The 15,122-nt window shown below is 33.5% G+C and overlaps 1 pseudogene; it reads right to left on the bottom strand.

Moving 5' to 3' along the window:
• Nucleotides 1–105: 105 nt before the first annotated feature.
• On the bottom strand, nucleotides 106–4,160 carry LOC128158564 (uncharacterized; annotated as a pseudogene).
• Nucleotides 4,161–15,122: the final 10,962 nt, after the last annotated feature.

Here is a 15,122-nt window from a genome sequence, read left to right as displayed (position 1 = left end):
GTATTATATCACGTATATAATATGTAATATAAGTAATGAGGAAATGGTGACTGGATTTTAATTACCTGTTCAGTATACCTAAGTTATAAAAAATTACCAAAATAATGAAAATGGTTTCTGCTTTATTTTTTCAATCACCAATTTGGTGTCTATCTTAGAAATTTTATTTTCTTTACATTGCCTTTATAATATTCACACACAAACAGATTGTCATTATTGTCCACACATAAACCAAAAGGATCCTTCAGATCACAGTTATCAATGAAACGGAGAAACTGTCCATTCTGATCCAGGATGTGGATACAATGGTTGTAAGTGTCTGCTGTCAGGATATGACTCTGACTGTCTGTTGTGATGCCACAGGGTTTAAATGGTTTGTTCTTGGTAACTGAGGGATGACCGGAGTATCTCCATCTGAGTTTCCCGTCCTGATTAACCACCACTACTGCACTAGCCTCAAAGTCAGCTACACAGATTTCATGGTTTCTGTTCTCTGTGATATATTTAATGTTACCATTCCCTGAGTACAGAGGATTACCTTTATCATCAAATTGAATTGTTAGTTTCTCTGTAGATCCTGAGAAACGGACAACTTTGGATTGAGTTTCATCATCACTGAACATGGTAAGCAGGAGGTCACCAGTAGAGGTGACACATAGATTACCAGGCTTCCATCCCTGTAATCTGATCAACTCTTCCGTCAGTCCATTCTTTACTTTATTCACTATCCTAGTTTTCAAGTTAGAGTATAGTAGATCCCCATCACTGTTTACAGTTATATCATAAAGCCATTTTCCTGATTTTGTCTGTACAGTCTGGAGGAGTGAACCTTCAATGTTAAAGCATTTGATTTTGGTAGTCAATCCATGCGTCCATACACCGTCTTCATCTAGACAGGTAACACCGAGTAGTTGTTTATACCCAGTCTGTATTGTGGCAACAAGCTCTGGCTCATCCAGTAGTTCTCTGACTGAAGTGTTGGGTTGGTTTAGTGAGAAAACATTTTCTTCTGTAGATAATGGGGTAATGTGTCCAAACAAACTATACAGCTTCTCCCTGTCTATCGGTTTTGGAATGTATGTTGGCAGTTTGACTTGAAGCTTGTGTGGAAGTTTGCTAAATTCTGTGATCTTTGAGTTGTATTCAATGGTAGAAGCTTCTCGATATCGTTTAAGGCAAGTAATGTTTGTTTAATCAGAGACTGTATCTGTTTGATTTTATCCAAATGTTTCTGTAAAATGTCTTTGTGTTTCACTTTTATCTCGCTGATTTCAGTTTTCATCTTGTTGATGATGATGTCGATTTCTTTGTGCCATTCTTCTCCTTGTTTGGTCATTTCTGTTGTAAGTTTTACATATCCTCCATCCAGGTTGGCAAGCTGATTTTCCAAGTCCATTGCAATTTCTTCATATTTAGGAGAAATAAGATTTTCTAATTCCTCTGTGTCTTTTTCGATATTGTTTTTCTTTGTCTTGTAAACCTCTGTAACATCTATAAATAAATGACCGCTGTGTTGTTCAGAGGCAGTACAAGAAGAACAAACAAATAGGTTGTTACAATTCTTGCACAGCAAATCGCAATTTTTTTGTGGATGCGTCCTACATTTTGAATAAACGAGGATTGATCTTCGTTCCTGGAATGGAACTATTTTATGTTTGTCATATTCATCTAATATATGATCTAATACAGTGGCGGATCCAGCGCCGGCGCGCCGGGCGCGCGCCCCCCCGTTTGATTTTTTTTTTTTTTTTTTTTTTGTGGATGATTTTTTTCTGATCATATAAAGTCATGCTTTACTTTAATATTAAATTCAATTTGTAAAATGAAAAATACAAAGATTTATAATTTGTAGGCATATTCATGTAGTAGTGTTATTTCATTCGATAAAGTTTAGTAATTAAAAAAAAATAGGAACGGCTCAACTTGTGTACGAGTGGACTTCTTGTGTAAGACTCGGTTTATGTACGACTGACTTTCGGCTGCAGCGTCTGCAAATTGAACATGGATAACATGGAAAATTTTGAATTACTTCGGCGGTCTGTCCTAGATCGTGACAAAAGTCAGTGTCAAGTCATTCATGCACAACTTATCAACGGTATTCGAGATATCATTAGAGATTGTCCCAAAATAGAAATGCTTCAGAGATTGAAATGGCTGAATATTGAAGAAGCCCCCACAACATTGTCTACTCTCATACAGGCAACAAATGCAAAACTGTTCGCTAATATTCACAGAATAATTACTCTTCTATTACTTATTCCTGTGTCGAGTGCTACTGTTGAACGAGGAAACTCAGCAATAAAACGTATTAAATCGTCCCAGAGAAGTACTATGGGACAGGACCGGTTAAACGCCCTTACTCTTCTCCAAATTCACAGAGATATTCCCCTAGACTACAAGAAAATTGTCGACATCTTCATTAACAAAAACCCAAGAAGAATGGTGTCTAACAATCCATTTAAATAAAACAGCTATAATTGTGTACGATATTTTGAAGTATTTCTTGTTTTTATTTATTTTAATTATTTACGACCGACAAACTCATTGGTGCAAATTTTCTCCTGGACAATTATGACAAATAACAATATTATTGAGTAAAATTGCAAAAGCCTACAAAATCAACAAAATTTAGTTAAAAGTCTTATCCCAGATACAATGAAATAAATACTTCTTATTTGTAAGAGCTCAATTGAAACTTTCTGCAGCTTTTGTTACTTCAAAATTAAATGTCTCATAACATTTTGGTAACATTTCTAGTGACTAAAATGACGGGAAAATAAGTAAAAATTGGCCCTCCAGACAACATGATTTTGCCTTTCAAAATATCTAGATTTCAGGAGCTTCCGGGGGCTTCGCCCCCTGAACCCCCACCAGGGCTTCGCAGACCCCAGACCCCCTGCCTTTAACTGCGCCCCCCCCCCCCCGTTTTCAAATTCCTGGATCCGCCACTGTAATATACAGGGTTTACAGAGGTTGACATGACAGAAATCACAGTAGCTGTGTACTATAGCGGTCTCACAAAGGTCACATCGGTGCACATCCTGGGCACTAGAATGAGGATCCATAATTTGTCTAAAAATTAAAAAAATCAAACTGAATGTTAGTCAGTGATCAAGAAAAATAAACACGAAATAATATTACAGATTTAACTTATTTATTATATAATATTAAATGATATTTAAAATGAATATGAAATTCTTTCTAAAAATACATGAACTATTATACATGTATTTATATTTACATCTACCGAGTATATTTTCCTTTATTTCTTACGGAAACTTATAGTTAATTCATAGCTCTATCGAAACAGCCAGACTGAAATCAACAAGCCCCGTTTATCGATTGGTCTAAATCTAAAGCGGCTGAAACTGACAGGATTGAAATCTACACGCACTGTTTATCAATTTGTCGAAACCTACCGGACCTACATGTAATTAAGAAAAGTCACGGACTGTACAAAAAATCATGATGATGTCAGACTCAAAGTATCACAGGAGACGATTGACTGTTTCTTTTAGCTATCGTCACTGATATTCATTAGCAGTAATTTAGTGAATTTTAATTACTTTTTATAATCAATTTAATGATTAGTTAAAAGTAAGATGTAAATAGAAATAATAAAATGCTTTCATGATTCATGCGGGATATGAATGTAGCGATCATTGCAGAAAAAATTGACAGAGCCCGCTTCCGCAGGTTATGTATCTTTTCTGCTAATGAATGTAAAATACAATTTTGGTGGTAAATAATTATTTAATAAAACTGAATTTAAAACGAAAGTACTTTGTGATAATTGTATGGTGTCGCTCTGCTTTCATCAAAGATTTTGCAAAGAAACAATAGTCAAATAGAATAATCGACTTGTATTAATTGATAAGCGTTTGAACGTAAAATTCATTTTTTGGTGGTATGATAATCTAATAAAACTGAATTTAAAACGAAAGTACTTTGTAGTTTAGTTTAAATATTATAATGTAAAACAATAACACGTCGGCATCTTAATTTTTCATATATTATAATAGATTAGATTAAGTTTATAAGGAATGCTAACCTTGTTTAAGTTGTTTATGATATTCATGGAATTGGACATCCATCAAGTGTGGAGACGTTCTCAAACATGACTGAGCCTGCACCTGCTTTTATGGAATGTGGTCACCTGACAGAAAATTTAAAACAGAGTTATTCCCCGTGTATTGTAATCCTGTATCTACAACACCCCCCCCCCCCCCCCTCCCCGGTCATCCGTTCGATGACTTATTTTCAATTGTAGTACGTGTTTGTAAGAGTTTTACAGTTTTTGGCAGACATAGTCAAAATAAATCAACGCATAGTTTACAGTAAATCTAACTACATGTATCATATGTTGAGGATGAAATCCAATGGCATGTACAATTCAGTGATCCCTTGTTATATATGAATGAATATATAACATCTAAAATGCTGTAGACAAGACTTAATAGAGATTGGATTAAATTGACTGATCTGAAGAAAGGAAGAAAACCGTACCTTATTGCAATTATATATGCAAAATTTGTATATTCTTGGAATTTTAAACGGTTAAAATGAGTTAAACGGATCATTAGGTATGCGGAGATCATAATTGTGTCAACAGTACTATAGTGTACAGCGACTACACCTAAATAAAGACCCTGTAAAGAGTACATGTTTATATCTTTCATATGTTTATTTTTTCACCAATTTGATCAGTGATTACTATTCTTTCAAGATATATTACCATAATCTGGTACTCTTCACACAACTGCTCTGAAAAAAAATTAGTTCCATTCATAATCAGCAGATACAACATATTACAACAAATGTTTAGAATATGGAATAAAATCACCTTTCCACAAGAAATGTAAATGTGAAGTATTTATATTCCTACGAGTCTTCTCCCGAAAGTCCTATATATATGCGGTTCTTCGTTAGACATATTTTTTTCACTAATGAATATTTCTTATATTATTACAACAATTATATTACTTTCATGATTATTGTTTGACGGAATAGTTATGCAATTCCTGCATCATATTTCTGATTGCACTCGTGTTGACTCTTTTTAAGCAGAGATGTGTGCGTTGTTTGCGAGTGACCCAAGACTGGAGGCAGTATTTGCTACGGACATGAAGAACTACTTAGAGACCGACTGAGCACTGTGAAAATTGAAGTAATTTAAAAGTCGAATGTTTTGGGTATGGGGTAACCCATATGTATTCTTGTTTAAAATGTGTTTTTTCATGGATTAAAAATATATTCCATGCGGGTACATGTATCATAGAATATGCAAAATAAAACTTGAATCCCTGCTAATATGATAAATCTGCATATAATTTTAACTTTAATGATAAATAAGATTTAATAAAATCATTGATTTTTGTCAAAGTAAAGATTTCTCTTCTAAAAAAAGATATAGCAAATCAAATTTTGTACAGGGCGACAATAATTCAATTATTCTCCAATTAAAAGATATTTAAAGACCATGATATTTTTTCATTTAAGTAGAAAATAACATTTTCGTAAAACAAATGTCAACATGAAAATTGCAGCTTATTTTGCTTCAAATAAATGTGGTGTATATAGTCTTACTGTGAGAAAGATCTCGATAAGGGACCTCTTATTAAAATTAACAATAAGGGTGTAATCCGATTTTTCAACGACGGAATAATGATTGTCGGAAAAGGTGATAAAGATTTGCTAAACAATGTCGATAATGCTAACATATCTCCTACTTTTCCATTAAGGATTCACTGTTCTAAATTAAAGTTGAACAATACCGAGGAATGCTCAAAACTCATGTGTGCAAGACCAGATATTGAACTTTATAGTGATGGGAAAAGTATATAAACTAGAGACGAGCTCGTTGCAAGCAACGATTAGGTTTTCCGTCGTAGCTGCGTCATACTTGTGACGTATTACAAAAAAATTATAGCTGACCATAGTACAATATTAGATGTAAAAACACTGAGAAACAAAGTATCTTATTACCTAATCAAACGGATTTTGTTGTTTTATTACCAATTAAATATTTGCGTCTATTTTGAACTGCCGGTCAATAGACTGCGATCTATTAGACCGCCGGTCAATAGACTGCAATCTATTGGACCGGCAACGTACTTCAGAACGCGGGTATGTTAATGTTACATCCTTTCGATAGTTCTCAGGGAATGTATATTCCTTTACATAGACGTTGTTTTTAGTACTTGGTGAAACCAAATTCAATGTTATCAAAATGGAGTATCAAATAATCAACAGCTTTAAAGCCTCAAATAAGGTAAAAGACTATTTAAAATCTAATGGGTTTAAGCCCCCCTTCTTTTGTTTAAACTACTTTTAAATTGAGATGTTGTAATGCATGCAACAGGTTCTGTGCATGTAAAAGATGGAAAAAAATATCTTAGTATATTGCATAATGGCACGAAAACCATCTGCAATATGCAAATTGTAAACCCCGAAAACTAAAAAAGGAATTAGGTAATAAAACAATTATTTAATGCTTGAGCAGTCAATAGACCAGAATTTGTTTCCCTTGGTGCAGGGAACAGCTCAGTATGATCTATTGCCCTCGGCCAATAGATCATACTTAGCTGTTCCCTGCACCTCGGGAAAAATATTCTGGTCTATTGACTGCTCAAGCATTAAATAATTGTATAATATTTCGGTGACCGCGTAGATTTTACGGTGCTAGAGAATTCGTCTGGATCTGCATCGGTCGTGTGCAGTACGAACCGGGTGAGGGAATGACACTCTGTCTCTTTGAAATCACATATAAAGTCTGAAAAGTGGAAATCACTAAATAAAAAAGTAACTTTGTAAGAAATAAACTGTGAGAAAAAATCATACGAAACAGATGTTGAATTTTACAAGTAAAGTAAAAAAAAAATTATAATTGAACAGTGCATTTTGCACGATGATACTACATGTTTATAAGCAACTACAGATCTTAACACGTTGTCTCTAGCTTGATTCGCCGCATTTTATTCACAGAGTTGGACTATGGTTATGCCCGGTACGAAGGTAAAAAGACCATTGGCAAACGTTTTACACGCATTTTTATCGAACGCAAGCGCCAATGAATCTCTTAGTATATATGCGAATATCCTGGAAATTTTACAGGGGGTTTTGAAGAATAATTTTGTATTTCGAGGAGGGGGAACATGCGCGGATCAGAAAATTTTTCCTGGGTGGGGGTTGAAAAGTCAGACGGTTTTTTGAGTTTGCCAAGGGATGTCCGAGGCATATTTGGTAAGTTTATAATGTACACGTAATTGAAAGAAATTTCGATGGGGGGGGGGGGGGGGGGGGTCTGAAACCCTTCCCCTTCTAGATCCGCGCATGGAGAAGACCGGTGCCGGTAATTTTACTGTAATTTTAACCATTTTTATTTAATTATTCATGTTCATAATTATCAGAAAACCAATATTATCTTTCAAAGCACTTAAAACTTAAGATACGAACCATTTAGTCTCGATGAGTATTGCGTCCGCGTACGAAAGAAATGGCAATTTTCAAGAAATTCGGATGGACGATCTGTGTCCTAGGTCGTCCATCCGATTCTTTTTCAGACTAAAAGCTACAGACCTGCAGTTAGAGATTGTCAAACTTTTATTGATTATGTCAATTTGTTTGTCTCAAAGAATCATTTTTTAAATCAATAAAGTTTTACCTTAAAAAAAAAAAGAAATCGGGCACAATTTTCAATGTCAGCATTTTACAATTTTATGGTCTAATAAAATTTCAAGAAACAACTCTTCATTGGTTTATCCGAAATATTGCATGAAAAAAAATTACATCACATTTTTTAAATTACAAAAGGATATTCAAAATGAACTTGGATTAACCGCTAACAAACAGGCATAAAGAGAGACTGAAAACCAATTTCTTCTCTCTTTTTTTTTTTTTACATCAAAAGAAATTAAAAAATAAATCAAAATATATTTTTTCTTTGTATGCGTTAATGAAAATGTAGATCAGCAAGGGGTTCTTTGTCGTGCAAGCACCTACTTAACAGATTGTTACACGGGTCTACAACGATGACAAATATCGGAAATGCAATATTGTGGGTGATGGATGAATGTGTAGTTTGTTTTTGAAGTTTATTTTTGATACATGTAATTATATTTATCTGGATCGGTTATGTTTGTTGGTTTGTTTTGTTTATTAAAGAAGGGAATAAAGAAATGAGTAATTTCCAGACACGTAGCATCGTTTTTGAAAGTGGGGGGGGGGGGGGCAAACTCATCCAACAAATCTTGACAAGCAAAAAAAGAAAAAAAGAAGAATTTTGATTTTTTTCAAAATTTCACCCATAATTTCATGATTTTCATACCATTTTTTTAACATGCTACCAAAATAGGAGGGGGGGGGGCGGCAACTCCATGATACTTCAATTTTTGTATGTAAATTTCTAAAAAAAATAGTTGCTGCGAGAAAAAGTGGGGTGAGGACATCTTTATGTCATATAACATGTGAAACTGATTTCATTGCACCCACAAGCTTGAAATAATTTTAATGAAAACAATATAAATAGACGTCATAAATCCCATATCAAACGACATATTACCACTTGATTCTGCGCGTCTTTTTAATGAATTTATAAACAGCGGCAAATTCTAAAATATATTTTTAAAGGTAATGTAAGCTGCAAGTGTGTAGACCTTGTATGAAAAATTTCGGATGGTAGTCAATTTTTCCGGGATACAGACCGAGCGTGTACATGTACTAATCCTTCTTCACAATGTAATTTTTGTATATATCTTCTCTACACTGTAAACACAGTTTATTGAGAATAAAGTTCATTGTCATTGGTACATATATGCAGCTAAGGTAACTAAGAATGCTTCCAATAAAATACTAAGTTGAGTAATGCAAGCTTTTAAGAAAGCAATACTTATATTTGTTTAAAATATAACACCCCCAATACTTCGTCTTACATTCGCTATTTGTAGAACAAGCAGAACCAGTATCAGTCCGACCGGCCTCACCATATACATTGTTGAAATTTAATTGTCCTAGCATCGCATTGCTCTGCATGTACACAATTTCTTTTAAAAATTAAACACTTAAAGTGTTCATCTATATGGCTACACATAACGTACACACGTGATTCAAAATAACGCAGACGGAAAACGGTAAATAATTCAGTCATTAGGTCTACATTTTATAGAACTTGTAAAAAAAAAACCCCACATTGCGGGTCTGAATGTTTGTTGATATGTCAATCTATCAATATACAGTTTGTTAATTATTTTCGATTGCTAAGGCTACAGCGTATTTGATGAACATTGAACAACATTTTTTCCATGCCACTTTTTTCAATGTAAGATAGCGAGTACAAGTATAAAGCATTTATAAAATTTATTTAATTACCTCTTTAGAATTGTGTATGGAATAAATAATTTATAAGTTGCTGCTGAAGGTTGTTTGGTATTTTCGTTTGTAGATGTTTTGCAAGTAAAAAACGTGAAACGCGGAACAAGTCATAATTAATATCCCTAATAATCGTGACTTAAAACTAGCGGCTTAGGATTCAAATATTATCGTATACGAATATTACATTCACTTTTTAAAATCATCTCCACGATGATAATTATATTATGTCCATCGCAAATCAGTATTTTTTGTTTTTACTTTAAAAGAAATGTTCTATCGGGAGCAATCCCGCGTTCGCGTACATTTGTCATGTCAGTAATACACATTGTGCTTTATAAAACGGCCGTGTATACATATTGTAGAAAATTTGAGTTTAATTACCATGTATTGGAACCATTTTATTAACACATCTCCCAGTACTGAAACAATTCAAAGTAACACAGTGGGGCGTTAAACGTGAACGTCCAGCTCTACAAGCACATGCACTGTCGTCTAGGCGACGGCCATGAATACAGCTAGCGACTCTCCTATCGATCGGTTACCTGAGTCTCGTAATGCATCTAAATATAGACAGGGGCACAGTTATGAAACAAACAACAAAAACAAGGTCAGAGAGGTTCATCTTTATGAAATGAAAATGTACATATGAATAAAAACATTTGGGAATTTTATGTTGAATTATTTTTGCGCGCTACATGTATCAGTTAGTGCATTACAAGAAGTCCTTTCATAACCTCATAAACGTGCGCACCCCCACAAAAATGGACCGAACTAACAACAATTGTTTCTGCAAATACTGACTATAAATTAGGAAAACATTAAATTGAATACTATGGAAGGATTCAAAATTAATTTCTTTACAACTTTGCTTCAATAATGCATTAGAAATTTTTATTCCTTTTTAAGTTATTGACAAGAAACTTTGGACGCCTCTAACTCCCTAATTATAGGGGCCAGCCCCTTTTTCTGTATACCGAATGAAAGGTCTTTTAACTTGTAAAAAAAAACCCCACATTGCGGGTCTGAATGTTTGTTGATATGTCAATCTATCAATATACAGTTTGTTAATTATTTTCGATTGCTAAGGCTACAGCGTATTTGATGAACATTGAACAACATTTTTTCCATGCCACTTTTTTCAATGTAAGATAGCGAGTACAAGTATAAAGCATTTATAAAATTTATTTAATTACCTCTTTAGAATTGTGTATGGAATAAATAATTTATAAGTTGCTGCTGAAGGTTGTTTGGTATTTTCGTTTGTAGATGTTTTGCAAGTAAAAAACGTGAAACGCGGAACAAGTCATAATTAATATCCCTAATAATCGTGACTTAAAACTAGCGGCTTAGGATTCAAATATTATCGTATACGAATATTACATTCACTTTTTAAAATCATCTCCACGATGATAATTATATTATGTCCTATCGATCGGTTACCTGAGTCTCGTAATGCATCTAAATATAGACAGGGGCACAGTTATGAAACAAACAACAAAAACAAGGTCAGAGAGGTTCATCTTTATGAAATGAAAATGTACATATGAATAAAAACATTTGGGAATTTTATGTTGAATTATTTTTGCGCGCTACATGTATCAGTTAGTGCATTACAAGAAGTCCTTTCATAACCTCATAAACGTGCGCACCCCCACAAAAATGGACCGAACTAACAACAATTGTTTCTGCAAATACTGACTATAAATTAGGAAAACATTAAATTGAATACTATGGAAGGATTCAAAATTAATTTCTTTACAACTTTGCTTCAATAATGCATTAGAAATTTTTATTCCTTTTTAAGTTATTGACAAGAAACTTTGGACGCCTCTAACTCCCTAATTATAGGGGCCAGCCCCTTTTTCTGTATACCGAATGAAAGGTCTGGGTAAGACCAAGAACTTTTAAAATACATGTTATAACAAATTTTTATCAGGTAGAAAACTAACACGGAAAATACGCGAATTTTTTTGATTTTTTTTCTTACCTTTTTTTCAACATCTATACCACCCCTTTTATTTGCATTTAAATAATAAATGAAATATATCTCGCACAAATTCAATGTATTAGCTTCCAAACCAGCCCATCTTTGAGACTCTGCCAGTCATCGTTATAGCTAAACCCCCCTGGACAAAAGAAGTCGTTAAATTTTACTAAAAGGGGAATAACTCAAAACCGGATATGGATTTTCCTCAACTAAAATATGCAACGACAACATCACGCGGCATGTTATCAGTCCTGAATATTTCAAAACAATCGGTGAACAAACGAGCGAGATATTAAGGATCAAAGTTGGCGTCTAGAAGAAAAAAAAAATAATAAGAAATTTGAAAAATTTTCAGAACTAGAGCAAAGCTCGTTGCAAAGCAACGAGTGGGTCTTCCGTAAATGTCGAAAGTAAAGCTGGAAGGTCCTGTAAGAAGCAGAGCTCTTAAACCAATAACAAGAGTAACTAAAATAAAAAGATGGAAAAAATCGAATTATTCCTGGTACGACTTAACAAAATCCGAATGATTTTAAGTACGAATTTACAAAAACCTTTCTGATTTCAAGAACGACTTAACAAAAAAAAATCCGAATGTGTTCAAGTACGACTTAACAATTATTTTTGGTACGAGTTAATTTTACTTTGAACATTACGCTATTTTTTAAACCAAGGACGCGGAATCAAAATTTCCGGAAAAATCAATTTTTAAACCCCGATATCTCTGTAATGCATCATCTGATTTGAAAACGGCTTTCAGTGTTAGATTCAGCTTAAAAAGCTCTTCAAAACACATTTTCATTTTTGAATTGATCAGAAAATTCATTTTTTCGAAAAATTTGTTTCACTTCCGGTTTCGACCGGAAGTGACAAAATACATTTTTTGGGTCAAATGCCATAAGTAAATCCGCAGATTTACAATCACAGAAAATTTCAAGTCTTTATAAACAACCGTTAACGAGAAAAGTCATGGACAAAATCACTTTTTGAAAAATTTTAAAATGACGTAACTAGAAAACGGAAGTGATTTAATGACTGAAACTTTAAAAGCTCCAAGGGACAAGAATTTAACAGAATCCCTGAAAATTTCTTGCAAATCAGTTGAATAGTTTTTGAGATATAAAGCAAAAAAGAAGTCAGAAGGAAAAACAAGAAGAATAATAATAATAAACTAGAGCAAAGCTCGTTGCAAAGCAACGAGTGGGTCTTCCGTTAATGTCGGAAGTAAAGCTGGAAGTTCCTGTAAGAAGCAGAGCTTTTAAACCAGCAACAAGAGTAACGAAAATATAAAGATGAAAAATTCGAATTATTCCTGGTACGACTTAACAAAATACGAATGATTTTAAGTACGACTTAACAAAAACCTTTCCGATTTCAAGAACGACTTAACAAAAAAAATCCGAATGTGTTCAAGTACGACTTAACAATTATTTTTGGTACGAGTTAATTTTACTTTGAACATTACGCTATTTTTTAAACCAAGGAAGCGGAATCAAAATTTCCGGAAAAATCAATTTTTAAACCCCGATATCTCTTTAATGCATCGTTTGATTTTCAAACGGATTTCAGTTTCGTGTTCAGCATAACCAACTCTACAAACCGCATAAACATTTGAAATTGAAACGAAAAATTCGAAAAATCGAAAATTTTAAAACACTTCCAGTTTGGACCGGAAGTGACGGAAACTAAATTCCAGCCTTATGTCCAAATAAAAACGATCAATGCTTCAACACAGAAAATTCCAAGTTTCTATCTTGAAGCGTTTTTGAAAAACGCCCTGGACAAAATCACTTTTTTAAAATTTAAAAATTGACGTAACGTAAAAACGTAAGTGACGTTGTACTTAAAAATTTAACAACTCTGAGGCACAATAATGCTTCATAATCCCTGAAAGTTTCATGTAAATCTGTTGAAAACTTTTTGAGATATTAAGCTTTGAAAAAGTCAGAAAAATAAAGAAAAAGAAAAAAAATAATAACTAGAGCAAAGCTCGTTGCAAAGCAACGAGTGGGTCTTCCGTTAATGTCGGAAGTAAAGCTGGAAGTTCGTGTAAGAAGCAGAGCTCTTAAAACAACGGCAAGAGTAACTAAAATAAAAAGAAAAAAAATCGAATTATTCCTGGTACGACTTAACAAAATACGAATGATTTTAGGTACGACTTAACAAAAACTTTTCCGATTTCAAGTACGACTAAACAAAAAACATCCGAATGTGTTCAAGTACGACTTAACAATTATTTTTGGTACGAGTTAATTTTACTTTGAACATTACGCTATTTTTTAAACCAAGGACGCGGAATCAAAATTTCCGGAAAAATCAATTTTTAAACCCCGATATCTCTGTAATGCATCGTCCGATTTTAAAACGGCTTTCAGTGTTAGATTCAGCTTAATAAACTCTTCAAAACACATATTCATTTTTGATTTGATCAGAAAATTCATTTTTTCGAAAAATTTGTTTCACTTCCGGTTTCGACCGGAAGTGACAGATTTTCATTTCCGGCCTTATTACAGATGTAAATCGATTAAATCATAACCATTGAAAATTTCAAGCCTCTATCTTAAAGCGTTTTTGAGAAAAGTCCGGGACAAAATGACTTTTTAAAATTTTTAAAAATGACGTCACGTCAAAACGGAGGTGACGTTCTCTTTAAAACTTTAACATTTTTGAGGGACGCCAACTTGCAAAAATCTCTGAAAATTTCATCAAAATCGGTTAAAAACCTTTTGAGTTATGAAGCAAAAAAGAAGTCAGAAGAAAAGAAAAAGAATAATAACTAGACACGATCTCGTTGCGAGCAACGAGGAGGTCTTCCGTCCGATTTGTAGAAGGTGAAATGACGTCATCGACTTTAATTTTCGACAACAAAACATAATATGGAAATAGGAGTAAAGTACTAATGCTTTCCTATAATGCTTTTTCTAAGTTCTCTTTCATTGCTTGTTTAAATACTTGCATTTCTTCCAATTGAAATAGAAAAGATTAAACTGTTTTACCTCAAGCCCCTTATATCCCTAGTTAGGTAACGCATGAGAAAACCATTATATTGTTAGGATATATAAACGTCTGTCCCAAGATATTTTTGCCACACATTTTGTTAAATTATTCGATATTTGTAAATATCTCTTGATTCAGACGACGTTCATTCGATAGTATTAAAAAAACCCAAGATTTCCCTTTTGTAACGCCCCCTCTAGCTTGTCAGGTTTCAATACACGGCTAAAAAAGAATGTCGACGGGGATTTTGCATTGCATCAGCCATTATAAAGCTCGGATGATAACGTTGAAAAATTGTGCTAGATATTCCGAGAGACTTCCGAATAGAGAAAAGATGTAAACATTCCTCATTATAAATCTCCGTAGGAAATCTGTTTTCGATCCTGTTAATGTTTATGAAGGAAAAATGGTAATTTGTGAATGAAGTTTGACCCCTAAAAACGTTATTACCTAATTACGTAACACATGATAAAATCAAAAGATTTCTTGGATACATAACAGTTGAGATCGACAAAAAGTTTAAAATTTTGTTTAATTCATGTGATTTTGAATGACAACAGTTGTGAATGGAATTGGAAATATTTTTTTTTTAGAAAAAGCAGGTATTGAAAATACTTTGTGCACATGATCATGCACATGATCATGCACATGACAAATAAAGTGTCTTACACATGTAAATTTTAATGCTAAAGCTGCTTGGTCCGAGTTTCAATAAAATAGGTGTACGCTTTTAAACGATGGTTATGCTAAGTACATGTATGTGCGTAATAAT

The sequence above is a fragment of the Crassostrea angulata genome, chromosome 8, assembly GCF_025612915.1.
Source record: "Crassostrea angulata isolate pt1a10 chromosome 8, ASM2561291v2, whole genome shotgun sequence".
Taxonomy (NCBI): domain Eukaryota; kingdom Metazoa; phylum Mollusca; class Bivalvia; order Ostreida; family Ostreidae; genus Magallana; species Magallana angulata.
This window is presented reverse-complemented; position numbering and strand designations above follow the sequence as displayed.